We start from the raw sequence: 22144 nt of genomic DNA, 5'->3' as shown, positions 1-22144 counted from the left end.
AAAATGAACCTTCCTATAGAAAATGAGAACATTCCAAAATCGTATGACAAATTTACTAAAAATAGCAAGTTCCCATAAATAGTAACCACCCTATCTACTAGTCCTTACTAAAATAGAAAGGGCTGAAAATAAAATATTTTTGGGTGATGCAAGATTGCCCTTACACCTAGGATGCTCCTACATTAGACACCCAGGGTAATTTTAGAAGTGATCCCATCACAACTTAGGTGTTTAAAGGAAAACCAAGATGGTTTACCTCCTCCTTTGCTAGCCATGATGAATCCTCAACTCTTCTCCCTTTCCATTTGAATAGATATTCCTCATAAGTTCTATTTCTAGTACTTTTTCCAATACAACTATCTAGTATCTCCTCAATCTCCTTGGTAGCCGAACTAGTTGTTGGCATGCCACTATGCTTCTGCAACTTCATCTCCATCACCTCCTTCATAATACTTTGTCAAATCTAAAATATTCAACTCTACAGGCAACTCCACTTCATACACATTTCTAGAATCATGCTTCTTCACTATCTTCCATGAACCAAACTTCTTCATCTTCAGCTTATTATATGTACCTACTATAAAACACTCATTTCTCAAAGGAACCATGACTTCATCTCCAATATGAAATTCCTTATATCTCCTTTTCATATCTACCTTAGTCATATATTGTGTATTCATCTTTATGATGTGCTTCCTCACGTCCTCATGGATGTTCTTCAAATGTTTAGCAAAATCTTCTACTTTAGCACTACTTATCTCTCCCTTATCCAACTCCCTCAATTCAAAAACATTTCTGGGACTACTCCCATATACAATTTGGAATGGTGATTTACCAGTACTCCTATTGATGGAATTATTATATGCAATTTTTTCCTATGGTAAAATCATATCCCATTCTATTTGTTTATCTCCAACCAAGAATCTTAGCAAGTTTTCCAAACTGTGATTCATAGCTTTTGTCTCTCCATCAGTTTGCGGATGATGTGATGAACTAAACTTCAAATCTATCTTCAACTTCTTCCATAATGTATGCCAAAAATACCCAACAAATTTGGTATCTTGATCTAAAACTATACTCTTTGGCATGCCATGTAATCTCACCACTTCTCTAAAAAAACAACTCTACTACATGAATAGCATCACTAGTCTTCTTGCAAGGAATAAAATTTTCCATCTTTGAAAACTTGTCAACCACCACAAAAATAGAATCATGCCCACACTATGTCCTCAGTAATCCAAGAATAAAATCCATGCTAACATTCTCCCACAGCTTCTCGGGTACAGGTAATGGCTGATACAACCCTATATTCTACTTCACTCCTTTCTCCATTTGACATACTTGAAAAATTTGTAAAAACTTTGTCGCATCTTGTTTTAACTATGGACAATAATAATTTTTAGCAACCAAAGCTATAGTTTTATCTCTACCAAAATGTCTAGCCAATTCTCCACTATGCTTCTCCTTGATGAGGTTCTCTCTCATTGAACTTCTTGGAATGCACAATTGAGTTCCTTTGAACAACATATTATCTTGGAGCATAAAATCCAACCACTTTGTCTTGTCAAGTGTAATAGGTTCTATACAAGCCTTCCACGCTTCACCAAAATTAGGATCATCTAGATACAATGTACTAAGTTCCTTGAATCCAACCACCCCTATTTGCATTTTTGTCAACAAAATTTTTCTTCTACTAAGAGTATCTATAACTTTGTTATACTCCCCACTTCTATGTTTCAAAACAAATGTATAACTCTACAAAAACTCAGCCCAGTTTAAATGCCTTTGGTTCAATTTTCCTTGACCATTCAAATATTGCAAAGCTTGATGATTATTATACAAAACAAAGTCCTTGGGAAAGATAGTGTCTCCACTTCTTCAATGCTTGAACTTTAGCATAAAATTCCTGATCATAAACAAAATATTTTCTTTTTGCATCATTAAACTTCTCACTGAAATAAGTAACTAGTCTACCTTCCTAGCTCAAAATAGCTCCTATTGCAGTACCACTAGCATCATAGACTACTTGAAACATCTTGTTAAAATTAGAAAGTGCTAAAATAGGCTACTTAGTAACTTTCTATTTTAATAGATTGAAACCCTTATCTACTCTTACAGTCCACTTAAACTCTTTCCTATCTCCTCTCATTGTTTTAGTCAAGGGTCCACAAATACTGCTAAAACTTCTTATGAACTTTTTGTAAAATGTAGCTAGTCCATGAAAAGATCTTACCTCTATCACACTCCTTGGAGTAGGGTATTCAAGGATAGCCTTCACTTTCTTTGGGTCCATTTTTAGACCTTCTCCTAAGACTACAAATCCCTAGTACACCAACTCCTTTAGAAAACTACACTTCTTCAGGTTTATCAACAACTTTTCTTCCCTCAACTTTTCAAACACCTTGTGAATATGGATCAAATGCTCCTCCAATGTCTCACTAAAGATCAATATATCATCTAGGTAAACAATGACAAACTTACCTAGAAACTCCTTTAGTACCTCATTCATGAGCCTCATGAAAGTTCTTAGTGCATTGGTTAGCCCAAAAGGCATGAGTAACCACTCATACAGTCTTTCCATTGTCTTGAAAGTAGTCTTCCAATCATCACCTTCTCTAATACAAATCTAATGGTACCCACTCTTTAGATCTATCTTTGTTAAATACTGAGCTCCACTCAAATAGTTTGTAATATCATCCATCCTTGGAAAAGGAAATATATACTTGATGGTGATCTTGTTGATAGCATGAGAATCTATGCACATCCTCCATTCTCCATTCTTCTTTGGTGCTAACACCACTGGTACAACACATGGACTTAGACTCTCTCAAATCAAGCCCTTCTACAACAACTCATGAACTTGCCTATTCAATTTTCACTTTCTACTGGTGTCATTCTATGCATTGCCTTGTTTGGAAAACTAGCTCTTGGAACCAAATCTATTTGGTGACTAATCTTACTCATTGGGGGCAATCCATCAGGCACATTATCTAATACAATATCAAAAAATTCTTCCAACATATCTGCAACTTCTACAGGTACCTCCTCTACTTCTTCTTTACTATCTTTAGGAATTATAGCAAAACAAATATGCTCATGTTTCATACCTTTAAGAAACTCTTTTCCATCAACAAAACATATTCTTGCAATACTATGTACCTTTTCTTCTTTATCCTTCAATGGCTTCAACTTATGTTTCACTCCATCCTTAGAGTGTAGGTATTTTCTTGCCCATAATGTAAAACATGCCTATCAAATTGCCACGGTCTACTCAACAACATATGACATATGTCCATAGGTATGATATCACAAAGTACCTCATCTTGGTAGCTCCCAATCTTGAACTTCATTGAGCACTGCTCATTGACCATAACCTTGTGGTCATCTTGCACCCAAGCAATATAGTATAGATGTGGGTGTTTCCATCTCTTTAGCTTCAACTTGGTGACCATCATTTCTAACACCAAATTTTTAGTACTTCCAACATTAATGATCACATCACAAAACTTATCTTCACATCTACACCTTGTTCGAAACAAAATCCTTCTTTGATCAGGTTCATTCTCACCACTCAATAGGACTCTTCTATTAACTAGGAGTTCTCCTCTTTCAACATCTTTAGAATGTGAGGATCTAGTATCTTCATCAACATGTACAAATCTTGATTGACCTTTTGTTCTTTGATCTATCCTTCCTTGGTGCTAGGTACATTCAAATTCTCTATGCCCTTCTTCCTCGTAGTGAAAACATTTTCCATAGAAGCCTCCTCTTCCAAATCTTTTTCCTCTACCCCTTCCTCTCTGATCTCTATTGTTCTGATCATGAAAATGATTAGAATTGTTTTCCCTTTGGTTCTAGTTGCTACTTCCAGCCTTATCATTATTCTTCTTATCATTATTATAGCCTCCATAAGATCATCTACCAGATCTTCTACCACGACCTCTTCCACTATTATTATTGTCACACTTCTTGCTCAATTTCTCCTCAACTCTTAAGGAAAATTGGTATGCCTACTCAATATTGTTCATTCGAACCAGATTTAGCTCATCCTATATGCTAGGCCTTAACCCATTAAGATAATGGGTAACTTTCTCCTTATCAGCTTCTGCATGACTAGTTCTAATGAGAACTTGGTAGAACTCCTCAGTATACTCCTGAAAATATTTTCCAACTTGCTTCATTCCTTGCATCTTCTTCAACAGATCAAGCTCATAATCCATAGGAATCAATTTTCACTTCATTTTAGCTATCATCTAATCCCATCTGGTGATTTATTCCTTTTCCTTTCTATTTCTTTCAACTGAACCTCTTGCCACCAGATCTTTGCATGTCCCTTCAATTTTTCCTTAGAAAAATTGACCCTATCTAGATCCTCAATATCTTCATACTCAAAGTACTCCTCTAGTTCATTGATCCAATCAATCAGCTCTTCTGGGTTAAGATTTCCTAAAAATATGAGAACCTCAAACTTAGGTCTTTTTCCAATCTTGGAGATGGCCTTAAAAAGCCTCTCTTCCTCTAGGTTTAGAACTACCTCTGCTTTGGCATTTTCTTCTAATTCATCCTCATCTTTGCTTTCATCTCTTATGGGAAGATTCATTCCTCTCCAAATTTGTTTTTCCAACACTTGCATTTATCTTTAGAGGGCTTGAAAACCCTCAGGTGTAACACTTGCAGCTCTTTTGTCATGCTCTCTTCGTGGAGGCATTTTTTCACTTCTGCTAAAACCCTAGTGCAAACTACCTCACAATTGATGATCTATCTTAATGCTTAGCCCAAACCATGGTCCTAGTGCAATCTACCTCACAGTCAGTGATCTATCCACATGCTCAAGAACTCTAGCTCTAATACCACTTGATGTATGGGACTCCCCTTAATACCATAAACTCATAACAAAAACAAAGAAATAACATCAAATGCAAGAAACAAAATATGGACTTCTTATTATCATTGCAAATGTAGAATTATAGGATTCTCAATTATAATATGCTAAGCCAAATGGGTGCTTTCATTATAGTAATCTACAAGACAATGTTGTAAACTATCACCCAAAGCTATCCTAGACAATGTTTGGACTTTTCTTAAATAGGTGGTTTTATGCCGCCCAGGAAGGTTCTAGATGCTCAAACTTAATACCTGGGGCTAACAGACCCTAACAATACACATAGAGTTGGCCAAATACATCTTTGACAAATTATTTTAGAAATTTTGGTAGCCCAACTTTCAAAGGCCATAACTCATGAATCATTGCTTTGATTGGCTATTATAACTACTTTTCAAAAATACTAGCTTCTGATCTACAGGCTTAAAATCATGCTAGCACCCTTCCGATTAGTTTTCAGCCCTCATCTGAGCACTCTAAGGCCTCCAATGGTGAGCCTAAATATTTTTCTACAATTTCTTCCACCAAAAATTTGCAATAACATCTTTGATACTTAAGCTAGAGCAATGAGATTTTTATGTTAGGCTTATATCTCTAAAATGAACCTTCTTGAAGAAAATGAGAACATTCTGAGCTTGTATGACAAACTTGCTAAAAATAAAAAGTTTCCATAAATAGTAACCACCCTATCTACTAGTCCTTATTAAAATGGAAAATGCTAAAAATAAAATATTTTTGGGTGATGTAAGATTGCCTTTACACCCAGGATGCTCCTACATCATAGGTATACACTTTTTGTTGAACCAGTATGTGGAACCACCTAAGCCTTTAAATATGGATCAAATGGTGAACATGAAGAATCACAACACAATGATAATTGATATTTCTTCCTCTCTCAACTATTCTAAATTTGACAAAGTCAAAGATTTCCCTACTACCCATGTCATGTGGAACAAATTAGAAAAGATCTATGGAGGATATTATAATGTGAAAAGAGGCACAGTAAAAATATCTAAGAGGTTACTTTGATCAAATGAAGATGAAAGAAGATGAAAATAGTGCAAAATGCAATGAAAGAATCAAAGTAAGTGTAAGTGCAATCAAAGTTGTAGGAGGAAAAAAATATGGTACAATAGTAGTCAACAAGGCATCAAGAACTCTTCCTCCTATTTATGTAATTAGAGTTTCAGCTAATAAAGAGATGAGATGTAATCCTAAAAATTATATAACTTTGGATGCATTGGTGGGAAGATTGACAACTTTTGAGTTGGATAACTTTGATAACTATCTTCTTAATACTGACAACATAGAATTTGCATTCAAACACAAACCAACTCTTGGTAGAAAAGGAGGAAACACAAAAGGCAAACATATTGATGAAGAGGATGATAATTTTGAGGATGACCTTGAAGCTATTGAAGCCCTTTTTTCAAGAAGGTTACCAAAAGGCAAAGGTAATATAAAGCTAAAATATCATTGATCTTTTTCTCTTGTGAAGAGGTTGGTCACATTGCTGCAAGGTATCCAAACAAAGAAAAAAACTGACAAAAAATTCAATAAGTTCAAAGAAAAGAAAGATTTCAAGAGCTACCAAGACTACAAGGAAAAAGGTAAAAAATCTTGTTACATTGCAAAAGATTCTAATAGTGATGATGAATATGAAATGGTATAAATTGTTGTTAAGGATGATTCAGATAGTGAGGAAAATAAAAAGATGACACTTATTTCTCATGTTAGCAAAAATGACACATGGATAATAGATAGTGGTTGTTCTCATCACATGACTAGTGACAAAACTAAGTTTGAACACTTGGAGCACTATGATGGAAAAAGTGTTAGATTTAGAAATAATGAACCATGTTATGTAAAAGGAAAAGAATGCCTACTAGATTGAAGGACCGAGGAAAAATATTCTGAGTGTGGCACAACTAAACAACATTGGATACAAGGTAGAATTCATGAATGGGACAACCAAGTTGCTTGATGGAAAAATAAATCTAGTTGGGACTAGAAATTAAACTAAAAGTAATGTATTATATCTAGATCTTACTAAAATTTCATGGTTTTTTGCACAACTAGAGGAAAGTTGGCTATGGCATAAAAGAATGTGTCATGTAAAATTTGGTAACTTGATTACCATAAGAAAGAACAAAATAGTAAGAGGCATTCCAAATATGAAGAAATCTAATATGGCCATGTGGAAATAATGTTAGATTGGAAAAATTGGTAAAAGTAGTTTCAAAAGTAAAAATTACTACAAAAGAAGTCTTGGAACTAGTTCATACAAATCTTTGTGGGCCAATAGGTATAGAGAGCCACAATGGAGACAAATATTTCATTGTGTTTGTTGATGATTGTTATAGGATGATGATAGTGATGTTCCTAAAAGAAAAATTTAAAGGTTTTCAAAAATTAAAGTGGTATCTGGCTAGAGTTGAAAAAGAAATAGGGAAGAATCTAAAATGCCTAATGTTAGATAGAGGAGGTGAATTCATCTCTAATGAATTCAATGAGTTCTGCAATGAAAGAAGGATCAACAGATAAGTATATGCACTTGGTACACCTCAGTAGAATGGCATAATAGAAAGAAGGAATAGATCCAGCATGGATTATGAAAGAAAACTGATGATAGAGAAAAATGTTTCAACCAAATACTAGAAAGAAGCAATCAACACAACAATTCATACCTTGAATTGAGTTCAACTAAAGAAAGGTACAAATCAAATACTTTATGAATTATGGTATGGCTATAAACCTAATGTCTATTATTTCAAAGTATTTGGAAGAAAATTTTATATCTTGAAAGAGGCAAGGAAAGAAAAGTTTTATAAAAAAAGTGATGAAGGCATATTCCTAGGCTACTCGAATAAGAGCAAAACATATAAATTTTTGAATCTTGCTACTCACAAGGTTATATAAAGTATACATGTGAAAATTGATGAGTTTGTAGAAAAGAGTTTGCAAAAAGGAACCTAAAGACTACAAAAACTTTGTTTACTATGAGCCAGAGACTCTGCCCAAGTTACAAACAAATATGGTTGGGCAACAGTATATTGTACCACCTGAGTCACCCAAGTTTGTAGTACAAAAAAAGTTCTAGCAAGTGTAACCAGAGAACAAATAGTGCAAACTAAGTCATAGTTAGAGGAACCCAAGTCAAAGATTGGAGGAACTGATTCTTTGATAGTGGAACCCGAGAAAAGATTAAAAGATCACATAATTATTGAACATGGTGAACCAAGTGAAACAAGTCTAGAATCTAGAAGGAAGGAACCTGTACTTACTAAATATGTCAAAAAGCATCACCCACCTGAACAAATATTTGGAGATCAGACATGAGGCATATTAATAAGGAACAAAATAAAAGGTACTTGTTTTCTTAGTGAGTTTGAATCTAGAACTGTAAAAGATGCTTTAAACAATGAAAGTTGGATAGAGGAAATGAATGAAGAAGTTGAGAAAATTAAAAGGAACAATACCTAGACTCTTGTTCCTAAACATAACTATTTAGTGAAAATTAGTTTTGAGAGGAAAAATGAAAACAAAAATCTATATTTGAAGAATGGCAAGAACAAAGTACTGTTATCTAAGATATTTGTTGATGATATCATATTTGGAGGAAGAGAAGCATTATGTAAATCATTTTCTACTAAAATGAAAAAGAAATTTGAAATGTCTATGTTTGGTGAAATCAAATTCTTTGTTGGATTAAAAATATGTCAAATGAATTTTGGTATTTTCATTTCACAAACCAAATACATGAAGTAAATATTGAAAACTTTTGGCATGGGATATTAGAGGCTAGTGAACACACATATGTCTATAAGACATAAGCTATCTAAGAATGATGATTCTACTAATGTGAACTAGACCCTATATAGATCCATGAAAGAAAATTGTAATATGTTATTCACAACAGACTAGATATTGCATTGGCAGTTGGGATAGTTGCTATATTTTCAAAAAATCCTAAAGAAAATCACACAATTTGATTCAGGAGCATCCAGGGTTGCCTTGTTATCCTCCTCTTTTTTTGCTTCTTTTGTAGTTGGTGCTGAGTTCAGGTGCTGTGTTACTGTAGCACTCTTTAGCTATCGAGTTATTGTAGCACTATTTAGGTGTTGAGTTACTGTAGCACTCTTCAGGTGCTGAGTTCCTGTTACACTCTTCAAGTGCTGAGTTACTGTAGCACTCTTAAGGTGCTAAGTTGCTGTAGTACTCTTTAGGTGCTGAGTTCCTATCACACTCTTTAGGTACCAAGTTATTGTAGAACTCTTTAGGTGCCAACTTACTATAGCACTCTTCAGGTGCTGAGTTCTTGTCACACTCTTCAAGTGTCGAGTTACTGTAGCACTCTTTAGGTGCTGAGTTATTGTAACATTCCTTTAGGTGCCAAGTTACCCAATGGATGCCGAGTGATCCTTCATGTGCTAAGTTACCCAGTGTATGCCGAGTACCAATATTTGGACATGATTTTTACGAGCCAACTTGCAAAAATTATTTCATTTGCGACATTTAATTTAAGATATTTTCTTGGGACGAGTCTAGACCATTGTTGGGTTGGCCTTCCTCTTATGTAATGATTCTAGAATGATCTATAAGCCTTTTTGGCAAGTATAAATAGAGAGTTTAGGATTAGAGCTAAGCAAGTTTTTAAGAAGAGAAAAGTTTTGAGGGAGCAAAACTGAAAGTGTGAATTTGTTGTTGGATCTTTGAATGTGAATGTATTGTAATTGGCCGTAACCCAGAAGGCCTCACAAATGGGCATGTATGAAGATATTTTGATAAATCAATAGAAATATTTTCCTCTTCTCCTCCTTTGGTTGCTGTCCATTTTCATTTTCTTCCGTTGTGTTAACTCTTGCAGGGTGGTTTGGATAGTTGGGTGAGCCCTTGGCCCTAGTTATTCATCCTTCTTGCCTGCTTCAGTCGGTATCAGAGCTTGAAGTTCATCCTTGTGGAGATTGGATCATGTAGAACCCTAATTTGGATTTGTTTGTAGGGTAGCAGATCTGTGGATTTGACCTATAACTTGCAAAGGGTTACGATCTTGTAGGAACCTGATTTGTAAAGATGGTTCATGGTAGAGGAAATTATGTTGATAATGCTATATTGGATCAGTTGAGACAAATTGCAGCCGGATTAGATGCTATGGAGATAGCCCAGAGGAGAGGAGCACATCTTGATGATGTAAGTGATGATGAAGCAGTAGCACCAAACCATAATCCAGAACCTGAGGAAGACCAAGATGAAGCAAGATTGTTGAGAATATTTTCTAGAGCGAATTCAAAGCCTGCTATAGAAGTTGTTCCTTATGATGGAAAATTGGATACCAATGCTGTGCTAGATTGGATCTCTGATATGGAGAAGTTCTTTGAGTATGAAAATACTCATAATAATAGAAAGGTGAAGATAGAAATCACTAGCCTGAAAGGTCATGCATCCCTATGGTGGGAGTACTTGCAAATTGATAGACAAATAAGAGGAAAGGAGAAGATCAGAACTTGGCCAAAGATGGTGAACAAGGTAAAGAACAAATTCCTTCTTGCTGACTACCAAGTTAGCTTTTTGAGAAAAATGCAAAATTTGAAGCAAAAAGACATGACTGTGAAAGAGTATACTAAGGAATTTTATAGACTGGACATCAGATCTAGACATGTGGATGATGATGTTGAGAAAATTGCAAGGTACATTAATGGATTGAGATCTGGAATACAAGATGAAATAAGTTTTGTGAAGCTGGAAAGTGTAGAAGAAGCATATCAATATGCCTTGAAAGCTAAGGAGATCTTGAAAAAGAAGCATGAACAAAGACAGAGAGGTAGAGGTGGTAGATTCTAGAGAGGCAGAGGTAGATCTTATGGAGAAAGTGGTAGATCTAAAATTTTTGTGGAGGATAAAGGCAAATCTAAATGGAAGAATGATGACAAAGGCAAGACTGAATGGAAAAGTGGTAATTCTTACCAAGGAGGCACTAATTCTTACCGAAGAAGAGGTAATTATTATTCTAGAGGTGGATTTCATGGTAATTGTTTTAGATGTGGCAAAGAAGGGCATAGATCCTTTGAATGTAGATATTCTGAAGGTGGGTAGAATAATAGAAATGTTGTGATTCAAGAAGATGATGAGGGTTCACCAAGTGGACCTGAGGCTGGAGAAAATTTGATGGTGAGAAGAACCTTATGTAATAAGGGAGGTAATGAGGAACCTATTTTAAGGAGAAGTCTTTTCAAGACAAGATGTAAGATGGCTGAAAAATGCTGTAAAGTGATCATTGACAGTGGAAGTTCTACAAATCTGGCATCAGAAGAGCTGGTTACAAAGTTGCAGTTGGAGAGGCTCAAACATCCCAAACCTTATCATGTTTCATGGATCAAAGATGAGCATAAGATATTGGTAAGTGAGCAATGCCTTGTGAAATTCAAAATTGGACATTATGTTGATGAAGTTTTGTGTGATATTATACCCATGGATTGTTGTCATATTTTGTTGGGTAGACCTTGGCAATATGATAGATATGTTGTACATGATGGAAGATTGAATCAATATACTCTTTAGGTAAATGGGAGGAAACAAACATTGTTGTCTTTGATTGAAGTTCTAGATGAGGTTAATTGTACTGCTATAAAAATTTGCATGGTTAATGGGAAACAATTTGAAAAAGAAGTAAAAAAGAATCAAGTTTTTTTTGCTATAATTCCAAGAAAACCAAGTTTTTTCAATAGAGACTGAGTGCCAAAAAACAATGTTAACCAAGTGCCAGTTAGTGTTGACTGAGTGACAGATGGTAGTATTGACCAAGTGCCAAGAGAAATTGTAGTGTTGCTAAATGAGTATAAGGCATTATTGCTGAAGATATCTTGATGGTTTACCTCCAGTAAGAAGTATAAGTCATTTTATGGACCTAATCCCTAGAGCTAGATTGCAAAACAAAGCACCATATAGATTGACACCTGCAGAGAATGAAGAACTTAATAGACAAGTGCATGAACTATTGCAGAAATGTTTGATCAGAGAAAGCTTGAGTCCATGTGCTGATCTTGCTATATTAGCACCTAAAAAGAATGGAGAATGGAGAATGTGTACTAATTCCAGAGCCATTAACAAGATAATAGAAAAATATAGGTTTCCTATGCCAAGAATGGATGATATAATGGATTGTTTGATTGGAGCAAAGTATTTTACCAAGATTGATTTGAAGAGTGGCTATCATCAGATTAGAATCAGAGAAGTTGATGAATGGAAGACTGCTTTCAAGACAAAATATGGTTTGTATGAATGGTTGGTTATGCCTTTTGGTCTGACTAATGCACCTGGTACTTTCATGAGGTTGATGAATGAAGTTCTAAAAATATTCTTGGGTAAGTTTGTGATCATTTATTTGGATGATATTATGATATTTAGCAAGACTAAGGAAGAACATCTTGAGCATATTAGGCAAGTATTGCAGAGGTTAAAAGAGAAAAAGTTGATGATTAATCTGAAAAAGTGTTCTTTTATGCAAGAAGAGATTGTGTATTTGGGATTTGTGATTTCAGCCGATGGTTTGAAGATGGATCCTGAAAAGGTTAAAGCAATTTTGGAATGGCCTACACCTGAGAATGTGAGTGAGGTAAGATCATTTCATGGTTTGGCTAGTTTTTATAGAAAGTTTATAAAGAATTCCAGTGTTGTTTGTAATGCTATGACTGCAACAATGAGGGGAGATAAAAAAGAATTTAAGTGGACACACAGAGCTAATAAGAGTTTTGAGAGTTTGAAACAAAAGGTTTCTGAATTACCTGTATTGGCTTTACTTAATTTCAACAAAGTATTTCAAGTTGAATGTGATGCAAGTGGTAACACAATAGGAGTTGTATTAAGTCAAGAAGGTAAGCCTATTGCTTTCTTTAGTGAAAAGTTGAATGATACTAAAAGGAAATATTCTGTGTATGATCAAGAATTCTATGCCATTGTTCAAGCATTGAAGAAATGGACACATTATTTGATGCCTAAGGAGTTTGTGTTGTACACTGATCATAAAGCTTTACAATACTTGGGAAGTCAACATAAATTGAATCAAAGACATATGAAGTGTGTTGAGTATTTGTAGAGTTTTGCATTTGTGATCAAGCATAAGAGTGGAGTTACTAACAAAGTTGCTGATGCATTGAGTAGAAGATGTTCTTTGTTGACTAAAATGAAGGTTGAAGTTCTTGGTTTTGATGAGATGAAAGAGTTATATGATGCTGATCCTAATTTTTCTGAGGTGTGGAGAGAGTGCAGAGCACCAAATCTAATAGATCACATAAGTAAGTATGATGAGTATTTCATTCAAGAATGTATGTTGTTCAAAGGTATTCAGTTGTGTATTCCTAGAAGTCCTATGAGGTTGAATTTGATTAAGGAAAACCATAGTGATGGATTAGCTGGACATTTTGAAATTGATAAAACATTGAGTTTGTTGAAAGAGAAATATTATTGGCCACAAATGTATAAGGATGTTCAAAATTTTTTAAAGAGTTGTGAAGTTTGTCAAGTTGGAAAGGGAATGAGTCAAAATATTGGTTTGTATACACCTATTACTGTTCCTAAGAAACCTTGGACTGATATCAATATGGATTTTGTTCTTGGATTGCCTAAAATAGTGAAGGGGTATGATTCCATATTTGTTTTAGTGGATAAATTTTTTAAGATGGCTCATTCCATACCATGTAAGAAGACATCAAATGCAGGGCATGTTGCTGAACTTTTCTTTAAAGAGATTGTGAGATTGCATGGATTACCAAGAAGCATTATTTCAGATAGAGATAGTAAGTTCGTTGGTTATTTTTGGAAGACTTTGTGGAAGAAGATGGGTACTGAATTGAAGTTTAGTTCTACATTCCATCCACAGATAGAAGGATAGATAGAGGTTGTGAATAGAAGCTTGGGTAATTTGCTAAGATGTTTGGTTGGAAATAAGCCAAGTAATTGGGAGATGGTATTGGCACAAGCTGAATTTGCATATAACAATTCTGTGAATAGGAGTACAGGGAAGACACCTTTTGAGATTGTTATTAGAATGCATCCTAGAAGTATATCAGATTTGAGAGATGTTGTTGGTGAAGAAAAGAAAAGCGCTACTAGAGAAGAATTTGCTGACTTTATGGAGTCCTTGCATAAAGAAGTGAAGTTGAGGTTGGAACAAAGTAATCATAAGTATAAGGAGAATGCTGATCAGTCTAGAAGACACCATGATTTTAAAGTTGATGATGAGGTGATGGTTCATCTAAAGAAAGGAAGATTCCCAGTTGGAACATATAGCAAGCTGAAGATGAAAAAATTTGGACCTTGTAAGATCTTGAAAAAGTTTGACAGTGGTAATGCTTATGAAGTTGAGTTACCTGATGACATGGATATATCTCCTATATTTAACATTGCTGATTTATATAAGTATCATGAATTAGAGGATGAAGTTGTTATACTAGATGATTATCCTAAGAAAAAGATTGAGGAAGTTGAATAGATATTGGATCAGAGAGTTGGCAAGAGTACAAGAGGAAAAGATTACTATGAATATTTGGTGAAGTGGAAGAACAAACCTATTGAAGATGCTTCATGGATTTCTCAATTTGAGTTGGATTTAACTCAGGTTGGGACATCTCAATGATTCAAGAGAATCATTTATTCCAACCCCGATTGTCTGATATAGGAGCATCTTGGGTTGCCTTGTTATCCTGCTCTTTTTTTGCTTCTTTTGTAGTTGGTGTCGAGTTCAAGTGCTGAGTTACTATAGCACTCTTCAAGTGCTGAGTTACTATAGCACTCTTCAGGTGCCAAGTTCCTATTGCACTCTTTAGGTGCTGAGTTAATATAGCACTCTTCAGGTGCCAAGTTGTTGTAGCACTCTTCAGGTGCCAAGTTCTTGTCGCACTCTTCAGGTGCCAAGTTACTGTAGCACTGTTTAGGTGCTAAGTTACTATAGCACTCTTTAGGTGCTGAGTTCTTGTCGCACTCTTCAAGTGTCAAGTTACTATAGTACTCTTCAAGTGCCAAGTTACTGTAGCATTCCTTCAGGTTCCAAGTTAATGAGTGGATGCCAAGTGATCCTTCATGTGCTAAGTTACCTAGTGTATGCTGAGTGCCAGTATTTGGATGTGATTTTTGCGAGCCAACTTACAGGAATTTTTTAATTTGCTTCATTTAATTTAAGATCTTTTATTGGGATGAGTCTAGACCATTGTTGGGTTGGCCTTCCTCTTATGTAATGATTCTAGAATGATCTGTAAGCCATTTTGGCAAGTATAAATAGAGAGTTTAGGCTTAGAGCTAAGCAAGTTTTTAAGAAGAGAGAAGTTTTGACGGAGCAGAACTGAAAGTGTGAATTTGCTGTTGGATCTTTGAATGTGAATGTATTGTAATTGGCCATAACCCAAAAGGCCTCACAGCTGGGCATGTATGAAGATATTTTGATGAATCAATAGAAGTATTTCCTCTTCTCCTCTTTTGGTTGTTGTCCATTTGTGTTTTCTTCCATTGTGTTAACTCTTGCAAGGTGGTTTGGATAGCTGGGTGAGCCCTTGGCCCTAGTTATTCATCCTTCTTGCCTACATCACAATGGTTGTAAGAAGGTAATGAGGTATCTGAAAGGTACATAAGACTATGGATTATACTACAAGAGAAGTGATATATTTGAACTAAAGGTTTTCACTAGCTTAGATTGGGTAAGAAATATTGATGATAGGAAAAGCACTAGTGGAGGTGCATTCTTTCTAGAAAAGAGATTGATTTCATGGATAAGCAAGAAATAGAATTGTATCTCCCAATCAACTATTGAAGTTGAGTATGTGGTAGCTACAGTGAATTGTTCAAATATAATATGGATTAAGCAATTGTTGAAAGGCATGCAAGAAGAGATTATAGATCTAGTAGTTACCTATTGTGATAACACAAGTGATATTAAAATTTCAAAGAATCCAGTAATGCACACTAAGACAAAGCACATTGCTATCCATTATCACTACTTGAGAGAATTAGTTCAAGATAAAAAGCTAGAATATGTGAATACAAAGGAACAAATTGTTGACATATTCACAAAACCATTACCCAAAGATGCTCATGAATATATTAGAGGTAAATTAGGGGTTATTCCCCTAACTAATGCTAATTAAGAAGCCAAGTTGAATTACAACACATGTGCTAAATAGAACATTCTACATGGTGTTGCAAAACAACTCTACTCTGGGACATTCCTAAGGTAGAATACTTCAGTACATCATAAAATATCAGTCATAGATAGATGAAAAAATCAACTAGACATGAAAAATACACATAATTTAGATGTATGAAGAATTTGCAGATGAGACAACTACATGTCTGACATTATTGTCAAAGGGGGAGAGATTATTGATTTTAGAAAAAGATTGAAGAAGAAAGAGGGAGAGATTACTAAGAATTCACAAGATTAATGAGAAAATAAAGACAAACCTCATAAGGAGAGAATCATGGAAGAGAGAAAACTAATAGAGGGAGTTTAAAAGTTTGAATGGATGAGAATTAGAATGAAACTAAATATAGTGGTCACTCATGGAAGTGAAATCTTTTGGATTGTATGGTAACTAATTTATTGTTAATATTTTAGATATTTGAGATGTTTCCATCAATGCCAACGAGGGAAATTTTTGGAAACTTACAATTAGAACAATTGCTATTTTGTCATTGATGTAAAATCTATGAATGAGACACATTTCTACCTAATCTAAATGTCATATCTATTTGATTGATAAAGAGGATTTGAGAGTTATAACAATAGCACCTAGAGGAAAGGTTGAAGTTGTGAAAAGGATTTATAATGGACATTGATTAGATAGACTTTGATAAAGTAAATTATTTTTTTATATCAAGGAAGCTAAGCCTAGTCAAGAAAAAAAGTAAAATACTAAGGAGTGTCAATTAATGCTAGTGTCAACCAAGCCAAAGCTAGTGCTGACCAAGCATTCACTAGTATATTTGGGCTCATTTTTCAACCTCTATTGCTCAAAATTTTGACCTAGGTTGGTCAAAATTTGGACCAACCAATTGGTTAAAATTTTTCTTGTCAAAATTTCAACCAACTTACTAGTTGGTCAAAATTTTGACCAATACATTGGTCAAAATTTTGAAAATTGTTGGCACAATTTCTGCCAAGCATTAGTCAAAATTTTGACCAATTCTAGTAGAAAACTACATAGCATTGGTCAAAATTTCAACCAATGCTTGGTGGAAACCTACCAAGAATTGGTCAAAACTTCAACCAATTCTTGGTGGAAAACCTCCAAGCATTGGTCGAAACTTTGACCAATGCTTGGTCAATTTTTTTTTGAGAAATCAACATTTATGAGATGATCAATCAAGAGGAAATAATTGAGAGTTTAGAGTGACACAATTTTTAGATGATCATATGAAATGAAATGGGCATGCGAGTAGAAAGAAACTAGAAAGACATTGTGTACAGATGAAGGCATGAAATGGATGGTTTTGGAGCACTCAGCATAGACATTCATCATTCAGTACATATCATCATTTGAGATCAAATGGGTGTGTGGGATTATATGCATAGTGAACAATAAAGGAGGGAATTGAACCCTTCCTGAGGCTCACACTTGTTGAGGTCCACTTCAGCAATAGCCCTTCCTATGAAATTTTTGTCTAAAACATTATCTTATTAGAAAGGTTTTAGACAACAATTTCACAGGAAGGGCCATTTCTGAAGTAGACCTCAACAAGTGTAAGCCTCAGGAAGGGTTCAATTCCCTCCTTTATTGTTCACTGTGCATATAATCCCACACACCCATTTGATCTCGAATGATGATATGTACTAAATGTTGAGTGTCTGTGTTGAGTGCTCCAAAACCATCCACTTCATGCCTTCATCTATACACAATTTCTTTCTAGTTTCTTTCTACTCACATGCCCATTTCATTTCATATGATCATCTAAAAATTGTGTCACTCTAAGCTCTCAATTGTTTCCTCTTGATTGAGCATCTCATAAATGCTGATTTCTCTAACATAATAAATTTTTTCCTGACATGTCACCTACTAATATAGTGATTAATAGTAAATACTATGATTTATCCCAATCCTAGTTTTAGTATTGGCTATGGTATTGTTATTATTCTGAGGCATTTTGTTAAAGACTATATCTCTCAAAATAGTGGCATGTACTAGACAACCTATTCATCATGTATTTGAGAGAAAATAGCCTTCACATAAATATAAGTTTCTTCTTATCATCTCTAGAGAAAAATATAAGAGAACTTAGGACTCAAAAAAGCTAAGTGTAAGCTAGAACCATACCCAGTGTTGTCATCATGAACAAAATAGATCAAGTAATCATCGTCCTCCTCCAAATCTAACCTAGAATCCTTGGGTATAAATATTTCCTCAAAAAAAAATCTTGCAGATCCAAAGTCAAAAATCCCTAGTACATTGCCTCCAACTTTGATCTGAAACTTTACGAGTCCCTTGAGCTTAGCTACTGAATCTAGTGTATTACCATACACATAATGCTATTTTCTACCTGCATTTTCAATCATAAAGTAGAATTAGATATTTCCCAATAAAACTTGTATCCAAGGCAATAAGATCAACCAAAAATGGAGAGAAAATTAGAAAAATATATAAGACTCCTAAGAGATATCTCAGCTTGTTTTCAGAGTGATTGACCAGCCTATGTAGGATAATCATAAAACTAACAATAGTAATATGAACTTATCCACTACTAGTTGTAAAAGAGAAAAATGTAAGTTTATTAAATATAACATTAAAAAATGTGAGGAAAAATGAGTCTTGAAGGAAACTTAAGGCAAAAAAGTCTGTAAGTTATCAAGACAATACTATAATATAATGCTTGTGTCTTAACATCACCATTGTGAAAGATGTAGTTTGGTAGCTCAAACCATCTCATCTGAAGATCAATTTTGGCATATCGAGGTGATATACCAAAATGTGCTTTCACTGTAGTATTGTAAGAAATAATGAATTTTCCATCCTTCACCATATCCTGAGATAGCAGTAAGTGAAATTGAGCAGTTTGATTTATTCTGGAGAGATGTATAGACAACCTCTATCCTATATTTTCTTTATGAAGAACAAAAAGGATCTAAAGTTCTAAGGCTTTAAATACATTATTCATATAACTGAATTATTTGAGTTTAGATAGTTTCCAATAACTTTTCCATACTCTTCAAATAGAAAGGCAATTATATAAGACTACTCTAAAATAAAAATACCTTTGGGGCAAAATAGAGAGGAAGATCGATGAAAATTGCATAGTTATCAATTATTGCAAAGTCATGCATCATGATAGGCTTTGAAAGTGTAATGGGAACTAGATCAAGCATTATTCCGTCCTTCATGACAACTCGATAAGTAGCATAGGGAGGAGTATGTTGGTAGCCAAATGTAAACATTTCTCTTGTACATAATGGAAAAAGTGATCAGGCACATAAATCTATATTTTAAAGTAGTCTATAGCTTTCTCAAACATCCTTTATGAGTAATTAGATTTACTATAAAATTTGAACATGTTTTTCTATTGTGATCAAGTCAAACTTTGGCTGTGCATTAAAGTTATTTGATTCTTCTTTTTTGTTCTAAACTAGCCTATTTCTTACTTGAACATTCTTAACTACATTAAGTTTTAACTATCAAAACATAACTTTTTCTGCTACCTGTATTCGGATCAATCTTTGGGTGTGTAATGAATGAATGAGTTAATTTCTCATCATAATCCATCAATCCAAGAGTCTACAAATATCCATATTCAATGAATCGAAGAGCATCTACAAAGGAGAAAATAAGAAATAAGTTCAATATATGATTACTTTTCCTTCCCTGAAACACTAAATAGTTTCTTATCTATTGTATCCTATTGTGAAATGAGAAAAAGAAAAAAAAATCAATAGGGTAGAAAATATGCTAATAGACAAGCTATTGATGAAGAATGTCATTCATGTTAGTAGTTTCTTGGTACTTCACTGTTAAATTTTTAGGTTATATAGGAACCTATGTATAGGTTCAGTGTGAATGTGTTCGAGTTCGAAGTGCTTTGACTTAATCTATCTTGTATGTCACTGTAGTGATTAAGTGAAATATTTTATTTAGCCAAATAAGTCTTACTTATAATTTTTCACTAGTCAGTTGGCCTAATCTTCAATCTCATCCTTATAAGTGATAAAGATGCTTTTAAGTATAGTTGATTTTCTAGAATATTTGATTTTTGGTTAAATTAGTATAAAGATAGGAACAAAATAGAAAGATTGTCAGTTACTACTATAAATTTATGTTTATCTGTGAATGGCATCAGTTGTGGAGATTAAGGAATTAAAATAAGATTTCAAGCTATATCCACATATGCTTTCAAATTTTGAAGATTTCACCATTGTGTATTTTATGTGTTGTTATATGGTAATAAGACATAGCACTAGGTATTAAAATTTTATTCAATCACTTTTATTATATTCAAAGGATCCCCAAATTGAATAGGTTCTATTCCCTGGCTTAACCAATCAAAAATATTGTAATGACAAAGGGAAGAAAGAGAAAGTATTACAAGGCTTATCTGCCTCTAAAAGTGCAAGTATCTTCCCATGATGATATATAAGTGCTATGTTGGCTGCATAATATGAAAAACTTAGATTAGTCGAGTAAAGAAATATATAGAAGGGCCAAGATTGCACATGCCAAAATATCAGCTCTTACCAATATAACAAATTTCTCTCACAACAAGCAATATATAACTAATGACATATTTATAAAATATTAAAAGAAAGAATATAACCATGCATTAAGAAAATGCCACCCACAGCATGGTTCTTAAGTTAAAGAACTTTCCTGTTCCACCTCCATATGACATGTCCAAGACACCAAATTTTGTACATAAAACATGTATTTGGACCATTAAAATTCCAAATATTCCTTTAAGATCTCCAACCTATAGATTAAATGCAAACTAATTATTATAAATATTTTCTTCAAACAAAATCTTTCTACTTTGACAATATTCTGTTCACCTTGACTTTGGTTAGAGAAGGTAGAAGTCAGATGGGGGTCAGGAAAGAAGGATAGAGAAACTTTTTTTGGAAGTAGCATGCACTTTGATAGAATTTAACAGCCATGGCAGCCTCAAAGGTTATCACTAAATGATAGTTGATTGAATTTCTCAAGTGGGAATTCTCTCTCATGAGCATTGAAGGTAGGCATGTCTAGAATGTATCAAAATGAAGTGCACCATAGTTCAGAAGGTAGGGTAAATGTTTTTCTACCTCCTACCATAGGCTCTAATAGAATATGATTAGGTGGGTGGCAAAAAGAGGTCACTCTCATAGGGTCAAACCAATCAAAAAGTGCATAGAGTTGCAAACACTACCCCAGTGGGAGGCAGTATTCAAAGAAGTACATATTATAAATGACATGCATTGATGGAAGCAAATTAGGAGTATTGTGAACCATCTCAAGTGCTTCAAGATTGGTTTCTTCCACATGGCCTCATCCAATCTTCTTTTTATTTCTCCCCCCACATTGTTTCATATAGCTTTTGAGCTAAAGAGTTTAATGGCATCTTGTAGTGGGTTGGGTGCTACTAGGCACTTAAGAAGATTTTGGTGGATTAAGGTTGTAGACTCTACATCAATTGAGGTGAGATATGAGCACATATTTTGGGCAGCTTACAAGTTACACTACCTCAACTTGGTGATACAATTGGCATCCAAATAAAGTGGGTAAAAGAAATAGTGTGCATTATTCAAGCACATCATTCTTTTCTTTGGAGCATTATGATTTTAGGATATGTAGATGATGAATTGATCAAGCTTTAGACCCTTCCAAATAAAAGTGGCAGAAAAGATGACTTATTGGGATGAGAAGATGAGAGGTAGATGGATTTGGGTTTTGCGATTCCTTGGTATGTTAGTTTGAGATTCACTTGGTTTCAAGAATACTATAATATTCTCTACTTAATAAGTCCAACCACGTGAAGGTGGAAACCCATCTGGCCTCAGCCCCCTCCCCCTAACATCAATCTAAATTCCCCATTAACATCTAATTGCATACTTCATTCATTTCATTCATCCATTTATGAACTATAACATTCAATCAATAAAATCACATAACATTCATTAATATGATATAAAATTCATTAATACACAATAGTAATCAAGATTTTATACTATATTATCAAAATATTTTACAAAAGTTTTTTCTTGTTCAACTACAGGCACTAGGGGAAAAAGAAAAGGGCACAGAAAACCCCTAGTATAGC

The 22144-nt window shown here is 34.3% G+C and overlaps 1 pseudogene; it reads right to left on the bottom strand.

Moving 5' to 3' along the window:
• Window positions 1-20976, bottom strand: part of LOC149559882 (carotenoid 9,10(9',10')-cleavage dioxygenase-like) — a 57077-nt pseudogene extending 36101 nt beyond the window's left edge.
• Between the last annotated feature and the right edge of the window lie 1168 nt (window positions 20977-22144).

Source organism: Cupressus sempervirens, chromosome 4 (genome assembly GCF_028749045.1).
Source record: "Cupressus sempervirens isolate cs-2001-9-10 chromosome 4, ASM2874904v1, whole genome shotgun sequence".
NCBI lineage: Eukaryota > Viridiplantae > Streptophyta > Pinopsida > Cupressales > Cupressaceae > Cupressus > Cupressus sempervirens.
This window is presented reverse-complemented; position numbering and strand designations above follow the sequence as displayed.